Source organism: Capsicum annuum, chromosome 1, assembly GCF_002878395.1.
Source record: "Capsicum annuum cultivar UCD-10X-F1 chromosome 1, UCD10Xv1.1, whole genome shotgun sequence".
Classification (NCBI taxonomy): domain Eukaryota; kingdom Viridiplantae; phylum Streptophyta; class Magnoliopsida; order Solanales; family Solanaceae; genus Capsicum; species Capsicum annuum.
In genome coordinates this window covers 250965064-250982636 of record NC_061111.1, presented here as the reverse complement: position 1 = coordinate 250982636, position 17573 = coordinate 250965064, and positions in this window count along the sequence as shown.

Sequence of the window (17573 nt, the reverse complement as noted above, 5' to 3'; positions counted from 1 at the left end):
GGTTAGAGTTGTTGAAAGATTATGACATGGGTGTGTTGTATCATCCGGGCAAGGCCAATGTAGTGGCAGACACCCTTAGTAGATTGTCTATGGGTAGTGTTGCTCATGTTGAGAATGATAAGAAAAGTTACCTCAGGAGGTTCATCAACTAACTACATTAGGTTTTAGGTTGATTGATTCAGCTGAGGGTAGTGTATGGGTTCAGAATGGTTGGAATCTTCTTTGGTTACCGAAGTGAAGGAAAAACAATAGAAGGATTCTAGTTTGGTTAAGTTGAAGGAATCAGTTAGAGATCAGAACGTAGAGGTTTTCTCCAAGGGGAAGATGGTGTGTTGCAATGTCAGAGTAACTGTGTGTACCATGTATAGATGGTTTGAGACAGCGAATCCTCTCAGAAGTATATAGTGAGCGTTATTCTATCCACCCAGGAGCCACTAAGATATACCGTGATTTGCAGAAAATCTATTGGTTGAGTCGTATGAAAAGGGTTATTGCAGAGTTTCTAGCTAAGTGTTTCAACCGTCAGCAGGTTAAAGTTGAACACCAGAGGCCTAGTAGCACATTGTAGGAGTTCAGTATTCTCACATGGAAGTGGGAATAGGTGAACATGGATTTTGTTATAGGTTTGTCTCGTATGCGTCGTCGGCAGGATTCGATATGGGTCATTGTAGATAGAATGACCAAATTATCCCATTTTTGCTAGTTCATACTTCATATTTAGCTGAGGATTATTCCAAGCTTTTATATTAGAGAGTTGTTTAGGTTTCATGGAGTCCCATTGTCTATTATTTTAGATAGAGGTACTCAGTTTACATCTCACTTTTGGAAAACTTTTCACAAGGTCTTGGTACCCAAGTTCATCTTAGTACAATTTTTCATCCTCAGATAGATGGTCAGGCAGAGAGAACCATTTAGACCCTATTGGACATGTTGAGGGCGTGTGTTCTTGACTTTAAGGGTAGTTGGGATGATCATTTACCATTGATCGAGTTTTACTACAATAATAGTTATTACTCCAGTATTCAGATGGCTCCATTTGTGGCTCTCTCTGGCAGAAGATGTAGATCTCCTATTGGTTGGTTTGAGGCAGGCGAGGCTACTTTGATAGGACCACACCCCTGATCCCATTGATAATGAGTGGGCCCAAATATAATCTAAGACAGAAGAAAAAAGTGGAATATTCAAGCATAAAGATAGGGAAAGAAGAGTGAAGAACAAGTAATGAAGTTTTTTCTTTCAACGAAGCAGCTTTCCTTACGAGTCTTCTTCAACGTTGACGAGGAGAACTAGAAATAAGGAAAGTTGTTTTGGCTGTAGTTTTTCCATATTGGAGTACTGAGTGAACGGGCGAAAGGATATTGGAGATAAATTCGTTCTACTTTCATCGCATATAAATGGCTTACCGAACTCAAGAGCACCTTTGTCAGAGACTAGTTACTTTTCAACTGATATAGTTAGGTCATAGTTGAGTCATTTTGGGAAGGTATCTTATAAGCTTGAGTTGCTTACAGATTTGGCATCAGTGCATCCAGTGTTCTATGTCTCTTTGTTAAAGAAGTGTATTGGTGATCCAGCTGTTGTAGTCCCTTTAGAAAGTACAGATGTTTAGGATAGCCTTTCTTACGAAGAAATTTAGTTGAGATCCTTGATCGTCAGATTCGTAGACTAAGGAACAAAGAAGTTCCCTTCGTCAAAGTTCTTTGATAGAATCAGTCCGTTGAGGGAGTCACTTGGGAAACAGAAGCAGATATGTGTACCTAGTACCCTCATCTATTCTCCAAAACTCAGACTCAGCTTAAGGTAACAGTTGTCCTTAGATTGTCTCTTTTCATTCTCAGTTCCAGCTATATAATCATTATCATGTCATTGCATGCATTTACGAATCAGTTCAGTTCATGCATCATATTTTAGACTTAGTCACATAATCATGTTTTTAGTTATGCATGTCATCAAGTATATGATCTCAGTTTCTCCAGTATTCTCAACTTAATCAGTCTCATTCGAGGACGAATGTTCCCAAGGGGGAGATATTGTAATACTCCATACTTTTATTAGTTTCTTTCAACTCTTAGTTGCATGTATAAGAGGCTTAAAGCCTAAAAATTTAATAAAGTGTTTGGGACTTAGTCTTATTTTTGGCCTCTTAACTTCGAGAATTTTTAAATGGGTTTTTTCGACCCCGATATGTAGGTTTTTGAGTTAATTCATGTTTAGGGTGTGTAAGGATCATGTCTTGGGAAAGTTTTGGATTTTTCGGATGAGGAATGGGGCGTGTTTGGATTTCGATTCCAGCAGCTCACCGCAATTGCATTGTGTCCATATAGCAATGGACTCCTCATCACATCGTGGTGACCCATTAAACCGTATTTCAGTTACGAATTTAATCTCCTGAGGGGCAGTTAGGTCTTTTTTCATCGACCGAATTTGTAAAAACATGAATTAAAGCTTCAGTTAGGGCATTATATGCCCATTTCCCCCAATTTTCCTCTAAAAAACAAGCCCTAATCATTCCCCCAATTTCATTCCTTCCTCTTCAAGAATATCAAGGATTCGTGTTTCCTAATTCAAGAATTTTTAAGAAAAGCATCAAGATTGTGTTTCTCTTTCAAGTTTAAGGGCTTTAAGGTGCGTGTGAGATTCATCCATGGAGTCCAAGAACCCCTTTTAGATATCAAATCATGAGTTTTTACATATTTATGATGAATTATCTCCATGAAGTTGTTATTAATTTTGATTACAAGTTATGTTACAAGTGTTTTTCGGTGGATTGAGACCGTATATGATTTGAGTATTGAAATCCTCATGTTAAATCCCTAATTCGTGGTTTTAGTATTGTAACTAAGCTTTAAATCACATGCTTTACCCATTTCCATGCTTAAATTCATGACTTGATGAAATGCCTAAATGTTGGGTTTTGAGCAATGATCCTTTATTATGGTTTTTAAAGCTTCATATGTCCATATTATTATTTCCAATCAATGCTGGTGGGTTATGAATACCAAATAACTATTTGTTTACATAATTCTAGTATCTTCAAAATGATTTTAGATATACTATGAGCATTACCATTCAGTTAGTTATTATGATCAGTTCTTTGTTCTATTAATCTTAGTTCAGTCAAGTAATCAGTGTCTTTCAGTTGGGAGTAAGACTTAGCACTAATTGAACGTAGGGATGGAGTATCTCCCGTCAGTTAGGCATGAGACGTTAGTAGCAGTCCCTAAGTTCCAGACCTACGGCGCTACCGTAGACTTTGAGGGGTCTCCCGTCAGTTAGGCATGACACCCAAGTCCTTAAGGACATCAGATTAGTGGATCCATACAGCCAACGTTAGTACCCGGGGCATGGTATTAACACCCTTCCAACTGGAGTTACAGGTTGGACCCTAACAATAGATTTGGGGCATGTTGGTTATAGCTAGCTCCCACAGTCTTAGTATAGTCTTCAGTATAGTTTCAGTTCAGGTTGCCTTAACCAATACATACAGATTCTCAACTATTCAGTTATCAGATTTCAGTAATTCAGTTTACAAATTATTTTAGAAACATTATATGCTTGATCTTACATTCTCAGTATTTTAGTATTCATGCATTCATGTTTAGTTATCTCTTGGTATACAGTCAGTCATTATTTCATGCACAATTAACCCATGTAATTTAGCCTAACCCCATCTCATATACCAATATATTCAAAGTACTGACTGTATAATTTCTTCGCGATATAATGTCTTATATCATAGGTCGGATGCTAAGTTTCCTAAATGCGCTTAGTTCAGACTATCAGCAGCAGCGGTTGTGGTGAGTACCCATCTATCGAGGACATGATTGCTTTATTTTAGTTTATCTCAGTAGGTCAGTATTTTCATTCAGTTGGAGTTAGTTGGGGGTTTGTCCCATCAACTCCACAGTCAGTTAGTTAGAGGCATTCAGACAGTTAGTCAGTTTATCAGTCTTATCAGTTGTGTTTCAGTATCTTTATCAGACATTACAGACTTGTGAATTTATCGTATATCCAGTGTTTAAACCTTATGACGTTATCAATTGTTTTCCACACATGTCTATTATTATCATGTTACTCAGTGCTCACAGAAGGTACCAGTTCATGGGTTAACTTATGGTCACTTGTAACCATAAGTACCGTTGTCGCGACTAGGGGATAACCTCGGGTCGTGACAAGAGGTGTGAGGTACCGTTTGTTCTATTTGTAGGTGACATGCTCATAGTATATTTTATATTATTTACTTCTTTGCTCAATCAGTCTATGATACCTACTGAGTATAAGTGGACTGTACTCACCCTACGATACCCTTTTGATGCAGATCCTAGTTCGAGTACGACTTGCGGAAGCTAATTCGTGCTATCAGAGTTGATGTTTGAGGTATGGATCTTTACTTACATCAGGAGATAAGTTATTATATATTCAGACCACGTTATAAATATTCTTTACTCATGACATCAGTATTTTTAGAATTTGTTATATTTGTCCAAAGTTTTATGTTATTTACATATTTGGCTTGACTCCATTTAGGAGAGACACATTATATATTTTCTTTCGTATTTTTTGATTGTTTTCTATTTTGTGGGTTTTTGCTTATCTACCAAGGCTAGTTCAAAGTAGGTGCCATCATGACCTCAACTCTAGAATCATGACACAGGTTTGGTCAAGTTTATTTTTTTCTCAGAAAGTACTTATTTTTTTCTAAAAAGTTTTTACTTTTAAAAAGAGACGTGTTCAGAGAAAATAAGTATTTTTAGAGAGTAGCAGAAGCTATTTTTCAAAAAGTTAAAAAAGTAATTTTTTCCTAAAAGCACTTATTTGAAAAACACTTTTTGGAAAAAAAAAAAAGTACACTTGAAAATACTTTTAGAAAGTTTGGTCAAACAATACTTGTTGTTCAAAAATACTTTTAAAATTTATTGATCAAACACAAACGGCTTCTCATGAGGATTAATTTTTTAAGAAGTATTTTGAAATAAACACTTTTTAAAATAAACTGATTTTAGAAGTTTGGCCAAACAGACTATATATTTATTTTAAATTATAAACTTAAGGGGTATATTTGCGCCTTACCACATTTATCATACGTCCTTCTAATATCAGTACCAAAAATTTTCAATTGGTTAATTCAATTTAACTTGTTACGATTCAATGAATTCACTTCGTCTTCCCCCAAAATTAAGTTCAATAAAACTCAATAATAATCTATACCTACATCTACAATATATAAAAAGAGTAAAGATTATTAGAAAAGTAATTTAAAGTTTTTAACCTTTATTAAAGACTACACAATAGATATAATTGTCTTTTTAAGTTTTTCTAATATTTAATACTTGAAAACTAATTCAACTTTTATTAGTAAAGTCTTCCGTTATTTTCATAAACTACTTATATATATAGGAAAGTCCAAAATTAAAAATCAAAAATCAAAATCCTTCCCTAAAGTTAAAGAACAGCCGTCCTTTTGTTTTTAAAAAACTTTCTTAGTTTTAAAGTCCTAAAATAAAAATAAACAGAAACCCTTCCCCAAAATTACTAAAAGAACTTACTTAATAAAAAAAAAAAAAAAAAAAAAAAAAACCTCTCTCAGTTTTTTAGTTCCTCTGTAGGGAAGTCCTTAAAAAAGAGATTTTAAAAAAACCTGCTCAAGTAAATTAGTTTAGTGAAACCTCCTCAAGTAAAATTTTAATTATGCATTAACACTAAGAAATTAATTAAGATTCATATTTGATTTAGATAAGAAATTATAGTATTTAACACTTCTAAATTAATTAGAAATTTACCTTATATAAAAAATTTATTTTCTATTTAAATAGTATTTTGATCAAACTTTGGCACCAGAGTAAAAACAGTATGCTTCTTCTACTTTGCTTTTTTTTTTTTCCTTTCTTATATTGATTTTAATTCATGTCGTTAGCTTGCATTGACTATCACCACCCTCTCTACCTTGCTTTATTCCTTTTAGTTAAAAAATCTAAAAAAATTAATATAGTTCAATTTAAGCAATATTTTTTTTTATCAAACTTTAGCCGGAAAAAAAAAAAGAAATAAGAAAAAGTTGCTTCTTCTACTTTGCTTTTTTTTTTTTTCTTCCTCTTTCTTATTTTTATTTTAATTCAAGACATTAGGTTGCATACCTTATCACCATCCTCTCTACCTTCCTTTTAATTAATAAATCTAAAAATTATATATAAATTATACATAATCAACAATTGACAGTGAATACCCTTTTAACAATTTGCATGTTCTTTTTCAGTTAAAAAATTCTTTGGACAAAACAAATGTTGTTGTTAGAGCTATCAATATGGGTCAGGCCTGTTGGTTCGGTCCGATCCGACTTGTAATTTGACGGAGTTGAGCTTCAGTTTTTGTATCTCATTTAAGAACAGAACTTTTTAACCCGACCCGAATAAGTCCGTGGCCCGTGGGACTTGAGCAATGTAGGTTGGACTAGCCCGTGGGTCGGTCCGTAAGTCAAATACATGCAACTATTTAGATTGCTTATTTTTATTTGATTTGAAGGATATCATGTCAAAAGTTATTTAATATCGCTATTAGGAGTATTTTTTTGGGTGTTAGCGACTCGATTAACAAGCATTAACACTATATAATATTGTCTGGTAATATTTATGTTTATTAACATTCTAAAATTAAATTATAAAATATTATTTTTTTAAAAATGGGTTGGCCCGTGAGTCCCGCAACCCACAAAGTAATGGTGTGAGCTTGGTATTTTTTGACCCATCATTTTGATAGATCAGTCCGACCTATTCCGTCAAACTCAAAGCCCGTGTGGACTAGTACAGATTGATTGGACAGACCCGTATTGCCAGCTCTAGTTATTGTTGATGATGAAGCCAAAAAAATTCAAACATTTATCTCTCTAGAAAAATCAAGGTTTATATTATAAGAGTGATAGTTCTCTTTGTGGTTGCCACTAAGTTTCCTTCCTTTCAAAGATATCCAATAGTTATTACGCAATCTTTTAAGATAACAGTATATAATAATATTATCATAGTGATTTTTGATAATTTGATTGTTGCTTTTTTTTTTTTCTGGCTATTTTGAGGCTAGAGCTATTAGTAATATATATAAGGTGCCATTAAATGCAAATATGAAAGAAAGAGAACGAAATAATATATCATATTCTTTTGTTAATATGATCTAAAAGATTAATTCTTCATGAAAATATATTGATTAGGATAAATATTTGGTTTTAAGAAAAAGGAATTCTGAGTTCCATTTGATTTCATAGTCTTTATTTATTATTACTCTTTTTCTATTTGAACTACAAATAGTTTTGTCTTACACAAAGTTTTTTTTTTTTTTTAATTATGCATACAAAGACTTTTATTAAAGAAAAATTAAGGGTGTCTGTTTCGTATATTATTGATTCAGTTTATTAATTTTTAATTAATAAACATACTAAATTGATAATTAAATTAATAGGAACTTTTTTCGACTTTGAATTTATTGATTTTTACTTTTAACAATTTAATTTTTTATTTAATCAAGAAGAAAATATACACATAGGCAAAAATTTTGTTTAAGACATTTTTATTGATTTAAATAAAAGTAATTTCAATTTACGCTTATGTAGTATGATTTGTATTATTTTAGTTTCGATTTTATAGTTTAATTATTAAATAATGTATGCACACGTGCAAAGAGCAGGGAAATCCTAACAAAAGAATTACCCGTGTACGCGCGCGTGAGCGCACACACACGCCAAGTGTAAGTGTTTTGCATGTGTATTTAAAATATATTCATTGATAAAAAGTGTCTAAAAATAATATTGAGTAATAGAGGTGAACTACTAGAATTGATTAGATACTATGTTTTCTCTTTTGCAGGTACAGATGTTATAACCTTTTCTGATTCTAGACCGTTACCAAGTGAAGCTAAGGCTATATTAAATTTTAATTTGATAAAGCTCAAATCCTTAATTTGAGACTGAAGATGATGCAAAATGAGAATTTCATGGTTGACGAATCTATCAAAGAGATGGAGGAACAGAATCGGAATTTATAGAGACAGACACATAATACTAATTAAGGTTTTGTTGAGGCAGTGATGTAAAATGACAACAACACAAAGTATTTCAACAACTGTACATGCAAGGAAGAAACAACAATATACATGCAAGGAGAAAACAACAATATACACCAAGCATTTCAACAACTCGAGATATTTCAAGTTTTAGAACTTACAGGAGTTAAATATCAAAGATTCATACGATTTTACGTATTTAGACAGTGGTATCAGTTACGATACAAGCTCAATCTGTCAAAAGGGTAAAAGGAATGTGGAATTGATATTTGTCTCTGAATAAGGCATTCATTCAATAAGAAAGAAACTTATCTGGTTAGAGAGGCTCAAATCGATTATTAGGTGAGTTAAAAGAAGTCTTCAATTGGATCGATTTTATGATGTTCGTGAGAATTTGTGTAACGACTCATGTCGTCGTTACTAAAGTCTTTATAATAAATTCATGAAAATTCTTAATTTTCATTCCTCAATATTAATTTGAGTTCAAATTAGTCAATATTTTATTTATTGTGTCACCTTAAATTTTTCGATGAAGATTTTAGCCTTCGGATATGTCTAAATAGACTCAAGCCCGATGAATTTAATTATTCATAAGTGATAATATCAATACTTTAGTTTAAAATTTCTTTAGGTGTGAATTAAGGTCGTATAATATACCTAACACAAAGTTAAGTATAAAACTTTCTTTTCGATACAGTTTCAATATGGGTTTCTATTAGGGACAATTTTAAACGATTGTATCTCTTAGAATATAAGGAGTTAAAAATCCATAACCTATCAAATTAAAGATCTCTAAGTCTTATTTCCAATGCAATAAACCGTTCCTCAATCCGAATCTGGAGTAAAAAGTTATGACTGTTTTACTGAGTACTGTTCGGGCTGAAACGGGATTTCGCTGTAGCGAAATTCTAGTTGTATTTAAATCAGCTTCAGCCATTTTTGAGGTTGAAAAATCTCAAATTTCATTTCCCAACCTTAGAGAGGTGATTTCCCAAAGCTTAAGGTGAAATTCCTTCGTTGAGGTAAGTTTTTCCATTATTTTCTTTATCTTTTAATCCTTTAACATCTTACAATCCTTAGAAAGACATTTAATGGTGAAATTGTTTTGGGGAAAACTCATGGGTGGTTTTAATATGACTTAGAGCTGATTCTAAATTATAAATTAAAGATTCTTAACATGAATTTCATAAACTAGATTATGAATTTTGATGGTTAGGAACCTTGAATTCCTTAAAGATGAGACCTTTAGCATAAAAACTTCATTAATGGAGATGAGTTAAGCTTGAAAGGGTTAATTAATAGTTAACTGACATTGGGGAATGATATAGACCTTGAAGTAAGGATAGAACTAGGAGTTTGAATCCCCAAGTTATTTGTTTGAAGAGTAATTGTTTAATTACTCTTATTATTGCTTGATTTCTAGATGGTTGATTATTCCAACGCATGAAGAAAAAGAAATAGCATGAAGAAAAAGAAATAGCATTCTTCTTGGGGCTTGCTTCATTCAAAAGCTTGGAGTCCAGGTAGGCTAGGTTTAATGAGTAGAAGATCGTGTTATTTTATATTTTCATAATTTAGAATTGACGAGAGAAAGCATGTCTAGGCCTGCGGGCATGAAGTTGAGGCGGATAAAGACACGAGTACTTAACTTTAATCCCCAAAATTATATTATTGATTGATTATGTGATATTTATGATATTATGTATTATGTGCCCGAAAGGAGATTGTTGTAAATGTAGTATATGAACATGACGTTTTCTTTTAGTTGTTTTAGTGATGAACCTAGTTGAATTATAATGATATTAAGTTGTATAAATTGTGCAATAATATGATGAGGAGAATTATATTAAGATCGAATATTGATGAGCATAGTAATATCTAAGGGATAGATGACTTGAATTAGTGTGATGATTGTATTATGTGGAAAGAGGTAGAGGATAATGATACGCGTGAATGTGCTAGTTATAGATTGTGATGTTAGAACCCAAATTGCGGTATTTAAGGAGATAATGATATTTTTAATAATTAATGAGTAATTAAGGCTCCAATAATGACTTGTATGCGTAAGAATTAAATAGTGATTTATGTTATGATATTCTTATTTTGATATTGATAAAAATACTATATCTATTTGATGCGCATAAGAGGCTAAATTGGTGATAATGATGGTTTATTGAATTGTGTCTATGAGTGGCTTGTTTGATAATGATAACTCCTTAAAGTAATGATATAAATACTTGTTGATTAGTATTGGGACATGCTTGATATTGTTGATGTTTGGATTGTAAATGCGTGTATAAAGGATTATTGAAAATTTACTTGATGGAATTGTCTTATGACTTTAAGTGTACTTGTAAATTTGGTACATTGTATTGTATGTTGTGAGGTTGTGTAAATTAATATTGATAATACTTGTTTATATTTATGTTGGATCGGGTACCACGCCGGTCTGATTATATTTATGTTGGATCGGATACCACGCCGGTACATTTATATTTATGTTGGATCGGGTACCACGCCGGTATGTTTATATTTATGTTGGATCAGGTACCACACCTGATACGGGTACGACCATGAGGATCCACGTATGTGAGAATGCATTGGACCCGTCCTCACTAGTTGTTGGAAACTCACATACCAACGTAGACTCACCTTGGTTCATACAAGGGTCAACTAGTATATGAGTACTGTTGTCAATTGGTAATAGAACCTTGTTCAAGTTATAAGGGCTAGCACTAGATGGACATAATCATTCTTACAAGAAGAATCAATTTCATTATTTAAAAGATCAACTAGTGCTTGCGTACTTACAACTGGTGGGTTAGACCTTTGTCTACTTCTACCATTTGACCTCGGCCCCCTCTCGAAATGTGGGAATTTCTACACTTCCCACTTGATGCTTAGTTAAGATGACAAGAAATGTTTGATTACGGGTGAAAATTAAGGAAGGCAGGGTTCAGGTTTTCATGTTCAACACAAAGGATCCGTGGGTATACTCCAAGTTTGTCCCTCTGTGGCATGGCATGCGATGTGTGTATTTATCTAATCCTAACCCTCATGTCATGAGGATGTTTTGCTTGTTTGTCCTTCTTTGATTTTGCAAGGAGCGGATTTGAGGTCGAATTCTTTTTCAAGAAAAGGAGGATGATACGGGTACGACCACGAGGATGCACATATGTGAGAATGCATTGGATCCGTCCAATAAAGCGTCCAAGTGAAGTGTGGAGAAGACCTTGGATCACACCATAACCGACCCTAAACTTGCACTCCAAGGGCACCCTTAGTCACATTTCATTAAAGAGACCTTTTAGTCATTTTACCTATTATTTGTAATACACTATAAATAGAATGATGTAGGGTTTTAGTCATTAGTTTTGATGAATAATGAAAGTGGTAGACACTTAGACATTTCTCTCTTGTGAGAAAGGCCCCTATGGCCAAACATTGTAACTAGGGATTTCAACTTGAGTGTGGAATCACTCGTGTTGGGTTCAAGATTGGAAACATTGGATGCTTGGGAGATCGAGGTCCTTCTTATGCCACGTAGGAGATAGGTGAATTGTAGTGTGTAGTGTAAGGGTTGAAGAGTGGAATATGCTCTTGGGTTCTTAAGATTATGCCTTCATGTAGTCTATCTTTCTATCCCTTTGTTTAGTGTAATTTTTTGTTGTTGAAACCGTTGGTTATTGTTATTGTAATTTTCTTGTTCTTCACGTGTTAATGTTGTTTTGAGTGTTATATACATCATTGAATCTTGTATTCTTCTTGTTGGTAGCTAATCCGAGAGTGGTCTCCAAAAAGGTCCTCGGATCCTTAAGATTAGTGGACTGATTTGGAGTGCATTTCGTGTTCTCCTTGTTTGTCTTGTATCAATACCGGTATGTTTATATTTATGTTGGATCGGGTACCACGCCACTACATTTATATTTATGTTGGATCGGGTACCACGCCGGTACGGTACATGAACATAGATTGTTCCCTCCAGGTCATAACTATTTGGGCAAAAATAAGTCTCGTAGCATGTGTGTACATATTTGTGTTGAGTCTGTGGATGCTTATGGTATGGTTGATACTCTTGATGGTTATGTGGCTTGTTTGTGAGCACTGTTTGATTTGTTAATGTTGTATTATTGATTCATTGGGTATTTGATTGTGTGATATGTATATGAAAAAGTGAAACTTTGTACTTACTTATATGTTGGTTGACTTGCTTCATTTATACATGTTTTAATCGTAGCTTACCAGAATGACTAGTTATCATTCTTTAATATTATAATAGAGCATTTGGTTGTTAGCCCGAGAGTTTAGTGTAGGTTGTGTATGATTACAGATTTTTTCCTGTGAATATGAATGGTGATGTAAGATAAGGTGAATAAAGAGGAATAGTGATGTATTAGCGTTGAATTGTGGTTGATGGTTGAACTAATGAGACTAGAGTATGTTAGTAGCGAATATAATATTGATGGAGTTGGAAGAGTTGTTGGATGTTGTAACTTATATAGGTAAAGTAATAATATTATTACAACCTTAGTTGAATTATATTTCATTAAAGATGTCATGATTTATTTTTGTTAATTCTATTTTATGATTATATAGACTAACTTGGTCGGCCAATGATGCCTACTAGTACGTGTGGTTGTACTGACCCTACTCTTCTACACTCCTTCTTGGGGTGTAGACCGGATGCAGGTTAGTTTGCAGTTACTAAATGGATGACGCTATTCAACACTAATTTCTACACTTTCTTCCTGGCAGATGTTAGAGTCATAGTATTATTTATTTTGCTGTCAGTCTATGTTGTAATAGGTAGCTCTTGTACATGTCTGGCCAATTCTTGGGATAGTGAAGGATATTTGTAAGAAGTTTCGGAAGAAATTTATTTAATAGTATTTAATTTACTTATTATATTTAATCCAGTATTTTCTTAAAAACAGAAGTCTTCCGCATATTTTTAGTTAGATAATAAGGGTTCTCCTAGATACTTAGAATAGTACAGGTGCCCGCACGATCCGTTAATATGGGTCATGACAATTTGGAACGTCTATAGTGAAATTCACTAAAACTCATCTTCCTAAATCGATTGTCAGCTACAATAGCCCGATAAACTCTTCAATTAGCTGTTGCATTTGCTTTGGAAACCATATCGACGCAGATGAGGGCTCTGATGGAGAGAGTCCTCCTATTTTGCTCCAACATTTCACTTTCCTTTTTTATTTTCATTTTTTGTTTCTATCGGGGTAGGGTTTCTAGAATAGTCTTATAAATATTTGTTGTCTTTGGAATTTTATTTTGTTTTGACTTGTTTGGATTGGGTTGTACCCGATTTGGGTATATATGCCCAAATCAAGTTTTTGTACAGATTTTTTCATTTTTTGCTAATAAAAGGCCTTTTGGCCATTCAATTTTTTTTAGAAAATAAGTGTAAACAACATAAATTTCCTAGTTAATGAAAATAATTACACAAAGTTTCTTCTTATTTTCTCTCTCCCATTTTTTGCAAACATACTCATACATTCGTCCAAATATTAGACATTGGTTGAATGTATGATGTATCAGCTAATCCTATATTTAAGGTAAAAGAATCTTTAATTATTTTACAGTTCCTTAATTAAAGGTAATAATTAGCTAACATTAACTCATTTATGGATAGAAAAAGTAATTGATATTTGAATTTCAAAAATTTTGTTATACATAATTTTTTTTTCTGTGAATCACGATCTGAAAAAGCAAAAAACAATCACTTTCTTCTACATCCGTCCTTCAATACTACTAAAATCTTCTTCTATGTACGTTCTTCAATATTACTAAAATTAATATGAATATCCCCATATTGTTGCGACATTCTGAAATTTGGGAATCAGAAATTAGTTATCAGTCATATTGTTGACACCTAATTTTTGCCCTTCACAACCAAGTATAATTCCGAGCTTCTTCGGTTGTTAATAAAATTAAAATATTTATTTCATCCAAATAAATTTTTTGTCAAAAATACTTTGTACGTAATTTTGTCATTTTATGTAGCGATTATATATTATCGTATTCAATTATACGAGATTATAATTTTTCTACTTAAATGTTTATTTCACAAATATCGAATTTTAATTAAGGATAATCTTTGAAAATAAATATAATGATTAAAATCTTGATTTAAATATAGAAAAATAATTTATTTGAATAATTATGTGCTTGATTTTATCGAATCAAGAAGCTCGGGGTTAAAGGAGATATTAAATTCATTTGGAATTTTGACTTAATTTAGCCAACCTATTAGATTTGGTCATAATTAAAATCAAATTGGCCACAATCGCGATGCAATTGACCAATTTATTTTCAAGTTGGCCAAAACTTAAATGAATTGGCCAAATTCGCAAATTACATAATCCATCCAATTTTTAACCCAATTAAGCAGCCCACCACCAATCATCCTCAGCAGCCTAGCAAATTCCACACGCCCCACCCCAAATCACAACATAGTGGCCCAATAACCATGCTGACCCGGCCCAATCTCCCTTATCTTTCCTCCTTCTCCTCCAAAGCAGCAAAGCTGCGTACAAACAGACCTATTATCGATTAACAACATCGATCAACAATTGAACTACATCAGCAACCAACAATAGCGAAAACCCGAACCCATCGACCCGAAAACCATGAAACCAATCCGACCCGACCCTTCTCCACTCGTCTCACGCAATTTCGTATGAAAAGCTTCGAGAATCTTCTAGAAACGCGCCAAGGTGTCTTCTCCAAAGGCTCAAACCCGCGAATCTTGGGATAATGCGTACGACTTCGTACACAGTTGGACGATTTTCATTGGTTCTTGAAGGAAGTTTGTTTAGCCCAAATTTTATTGGTCCACCCGTCATAAATTTCTCGGAGAAAATCCAAAATGGGTATGATTGAGGACGAGAAATGGGGCTGTGGGGGGAGATTTTTGAATTTCAAATCCTAGGGTTTCCTTCTTTCATATCCCGAAAATGCCCCAATCCTATCTTCTATATAAGGAACCCATCGGATACTGCTTAGGGGGGATTTTTTTCTGGGGGTTGGAAAGAGGGTTCAAAAATTTTGGGCCCGATAAAGAGGGGAAAAATTTCTTTGAAAGCAAAAATAAGGGAAAAGGGGACAAAATCCTCAGGGTTGATAATTTCTCTGGGAGTAAAAAAATTTCTTTTTCTTTCTTCTGTTTGAAAGTTGGTGGTTAATCGAAAGTTTTAAGTTAGTAACGTTGATTTCCGGTGGTGGCTGATTCCGACATCAACTCATTGTTCCGTTTTGCTGCCCCAAACAGGTAATATCCTACTCCGTTTGAGTTTTCGAGTGTTTCTGCCTCATCTTCGATCTTCTATAGTCGTGAATAATTTCTTAGTATGATTGTATGCTGGGTTGTTTGCTGGTAGATGGCTTTGAGAGCCGTAGGTTACGTTCATGATAGTTAACGTCATGTCGATATTGGAATCAATGTATAAGATGCTATTGTTTAGTATTGTCAAGGACACGCTCTTCCTTAAAACACTTTAAAGTCATTATTTTTACCTATGAATTGTTTCTTTCTTTGATTTATGGTATGTTATGTGATCTGAACAACGTTGTTGGTGGATTTTCGATTTAATACCTGTTTTTTTGTGAACTGCTTAAGGTTTGTATAGCTGTCCTTATGTTAAAGTTCCATTTTTAGCTCTCGGACTGATAGCATTTTGTTATGGTTGATTTCACGGTTAAAAACTTCCATGTTTTATTAGTTTTCGGGTTGATGATATCCTATTTTAGCTTATTTTACTTCAAAGCTTCATGTTTTATTAGTTTTCAGGTTGATGATAACCTGTTTTAGCTTATTTTACGTTAAAGCTTCATGCTTCGATTGTTTTCGGGTTGATGGTGCCCTGTTTTAACTGACTTTGTGTTAAAGTTTCATGCTTTAATCATTTTTTTGAGTTGATGGTGTACTGTTTTAGCTTACTTTATGTTAAAGTTTCATGCTTCGATCGTTCCCATGATTCCTCAATGACCATTTTTGCTATTAAAACTCATTTTGAGTTTGTTTGAAAGAGGATGAGGTTGATAATAGTGCCCCGCCATTTCCCTTTTAGCTTTATTTGCTATGTCTTTCTTGCGTGGATTTGTATTTTTTTATCCTTCTTCATCTCTTGAACTTGCTGCCAATATGTGGTCGGGTTAGGGAGATGAACACGATAATCGTATATCTGAGTATGTCTATTTAGAGAAAATTGTCTGTCGTTTTCATTATGGGAATGGAGCGTCACAATTGTCTGTCTCTTTGAATATCTACTGTCAAATGGAACTTGGCTTTATAGGTTAGTTCCACTTCTTTTTGTGTTTATTCAGTCTCTTGACTGGGTCATGTGGTTATGTTTGGGCATGAAGTTCTCGAAACTTGGATGCCTCAAATGGTCATAGTAGAAGGATGTTGCGAGATATCATTTGGCACTTTTACTTTTAAAATTGATTTTGAATAAGGTAGTAATTAGTTAGTAGCTTTTGAATGCGTTAATCAGTTTACTTTTTTTTCTATCTGTATTCTGGACATGTTTTGATTTTTTTTGCATTTTGATGATAAATTTTTGCTTTTCACTTTTTGAGCATGCATGCCAATTATCCGGATCGATACTATTTTCTCTTTCACGTGACATTACTGTTGCTAAGTTAACATGTCCCTTTTTATATTATATACCTATTATTAAACAAGATGCGTGATATTCTAGCATTTTTGTTTGGATATTAGTTAGGAAATTCATTAATTACTCTACTCTTCCTTTGCATGTGGATACGCTCGAGTTCTACATGGACTCTCTTTCCCTTTGCATGTTCCTTACGGGCCATTGAGGCCCACTCAGTCTTGAGTAGAATTTGAAGACCCAAAAATACAAGCGCATATGGATACAAGGAGTCGAAAGAAGGGAAATGGGTTAAAGTCCCATTCTTGAAGCGACGACGAAACTCGAGCCTCATTTCTGTCTATTTATTATCGTAATTTATTTATTATTATCGTTTTATTATTGTTTATTTCTTTCTTTCTTTCATTATTCAGTCATTTGGGTCTCGAAGTGAAAGTTGTAAATTTAATATAGGTGGAGCGGATTTTGGGCCAAAAAGGCTTGAAACTAGATTAGCAAAGGTGAAATGGGTCGAAAATCCAATTAGACTAGGACAAGTCAGGTTGATTTGGGCCCAATGTCCTAAATCCCTTACTTCCTCCTCTTCCCCCGTTTCCTTATGTTTGTTTGCCTTATATGTTTTGCTAATCTAGTTAAATCCTTAGTAAATTCGCTAAAAAACTAGTTTTGCATAAACATTAAAATATTTCTAAAACCGCTTTCTTTTTAAAAATCAACCTTTTTCAAGGTTAATCAAAGACGATTTTCAAACAATCTGGATAATTGCAAGTTAGCGGACGTTTTAGGTGCCTAACACCTTCCTAAAACGTTAATAGAAATCGTTTACTCAGAATCTTCAAGACTTGAACGATTTTTCTGTTTTGGATTGTTCAAAGTATTTTATGAAAGTTTCTT